General features: G+C 40.2%; 1 pseudogene; it reads right to left on the reverse strand.

The window, feature by feature from the left end:
- Positions 1–239: 239 nt before the first annotated feature.
- LOC145286585 (5S ribosomal RNA) lies at positions 240–356 on the reverse strand (annotated as a pseudogene).
- Between the last annotated feature and the right edge of the window lie 2275 nt (positions 357–2631).

Genomic DNA, 2631 nt, shown 5'->3' on the forward strand with positions numbered 1-2631 from the left:
TTGGCATGGAGGAGAACGATTCAATCAATATTCCAAGATAAGAGAAAAAATTAGCAGTGAATATATACAGACTCCTGCAGTTTTTGACAGACTATGGATACCCACGAAGGGGTGCCTGCACATGAAATTTTTGTGGCAGGAGGTGTGCAATCTCTAACCACACCTCTCCTGAGTCGACATGTGGTAAGTGAAGTGTATGTACAGAACGACTGGAAACAAATGCTGAGATAAGCGGAGAGCATATACAGCGCCTAGAATTCCCAAACGGTTACCCATCTAGTACTAACCAGGCTCAACATTGCTTAACTTCGGTGGTCTGACAAGAACTGGTGTGTCAATGCAATTATGCCGTATATATAATTTTTTTTTTTTTTTTACACAGTGATCACCACTTATCAAGGCCCGGAAGCCACTCAGGGATAAGGGTTATTGCAAGTACATTACGTTAGTGAGGAGATTTGATGAAGTGTTTAATTAGGGGGGCGGTTCATTAGGAATTTGTTAACATTAGACTTGAAGACATCCAAGTTGTTGTCCGGAGGGAAGCAGGCAGACGGAACAGAGTTCCACAGGCGTGCAGTTCTAAGAAAGAAGCTTTGTTCATGAAATCCGCGTTTTGATTTAGGCACAGATATAGAGTGGGGGAAATTTTTCACAGTGGATTCAGCTAGACGGGTGTTTTTCGTGAAAGATTGGCGAGGGGGGACCAGGGATTGAAGTTCAGACGAGCACCTGCCATGAAAATAACGATTAAACAAGGATAGGCTCGCAACGTCTCTTCTGTGGGAGAGGGGTTGCAGGGTAGAGAAAAGGGCATCGCCCACTAAACCACGAAGTCTATTTTGTACTCTGTCAAGGCATGATAGGCTGTTTTTGGCAGCTCCTGCCCATATATGGCAACAGTATTCCATCCTTGGCCGTACTTGGTTTTTATATAGATAGAGAATTGCATCAGTAGTGAGATATCTTCTGGAGCGGTAGAAGGATCCCACCATCTTTCCAGCGACCTTGGCAACAGACTTGATGTACGTGTTCCATTTCAGATCAGGAGTAAAGGTCAAACCCAGAAGCTTGTCAAAACACGGGGCCTCACCCAGACGAGAGCCATCCATCACAATTGATGCCAGCTGGGGATCAGAGCGTTGATGATGTAAGGATATATACGCTATGTCAGGAAAATACAGAAACAGAGCTTGCAAACAAAAACAAGGTAACTGCCATTAACCAACTATCTATGATCGTCATAACATACAGCTTGGAACTGTTGACTGGCCACAAAGGGACATAAAGAGACTAGACACTAAAATGAGGAAAACGTTGACACTGTACAGAATAACATACTGAAACTAGTATTTGCCTAGGCTGTATCTGCCCAGAAGGGCAAGAAGTATGAGTCTCTCAGAAATTGGCCATCAGCATCATGCTACTATTGTGAGCACCGGGCAATATCTAATGAGCTGCCAAAATCCAAAATCAACATCATGTTACAAGAGTCAGTAGAACAACCTCCAGTACGAAACTGGCCAAATATTTTGGACAAGACTGTTTTATAAATGAGACAAAATCAGAAAACGAATCTGCTACGGAAATAGCCCAAAAGAGTCACCAGAAATACACCAAGAACTTCCATTGCAAAATACTGGAAGAATGGGGCAACCAACAGTGTGCCAAATATTTTTGGAGTAAATTCACTCAGAAGACTCTATGGACTGGCTAGAAAGAGGATCGTTCTACTATGACCAAGAGAGGATTATAATGGTTGACCGAGATCAAAGGTTTGATGACCAATGCTTTAAAAAAAAAAAAAATGAGTGGTTTCTGCAATGATGACAAGTGTACATTCTGCCACACAGTAGAGTGTGAGCCACCTGACATCCAGAACAGCAACTATATAATGCGGCACAATGAAGTGTGTAAACATCTCCATTGCACCATCTGTAAAAGGTTGAATATCGAATGAAGCAGCAAGTTGTTGGAACATGTTTACCAGAAAGAATAGTTGGAAATAAGTTATACACAATCCACTAGGAATATGTAACTCCTATATCTACATATCTTTAAAACGGAGCTATTAAACTTGACAGAGTGATATGGAACAAGGAGAAAGATGCAACCCTAGAAGATGTTAGTGCTCCCAATGATGCTGGGTTAACGAAATACCAACGTCTTATGTATGACATGAAAAGAAATTGGAATCTTAGGAAGATCTCTATCATTCCAGTAATCATACGAGCAACTGGACTTATGAAAAAAATTCCAAATCTACCTGACAAATATAACTGGTAAGCCAAGTGCAAGAGAGATTCAAACTATTGCACTTAAAGGGACGGTTAGAATCTTAAAAAGATCTCCCGATTGGAATATATGAGATAGTGGGTGCATGTCTGGCATCCAGTAGGATGCCCCATCTTCAGCTTGAACAAACCGATAAGAAAATTTATTTATATATATATATATATATATATATATATATATATATATATATATATATTGTGTTCAGAATTATGATTAAATCAGAGAATGGTATAACTTTATTCTTTATTTATAAACGGTCAATCTAAAACAGCATTCCAACTTCCTGTAGCTGAATACTCTCTGACTGTTTACTGTTCATGCCCTGACATTTATAGG

The sequence above is a fragment of the Euprymna scolopes genome, chromosome 10 (genome assembly GCF_053919585.1).
Source record: "Euprymna scolopes isolate OS-2025 chromosome 10, ASM5391958v1, whole genome shotgun sequence".
NCBI lineage: Eukaryota > Metazoa > Mollusca > Cephalopoda > Sepiida > Sepiolidae > Euprymna > Euprymna scolopes.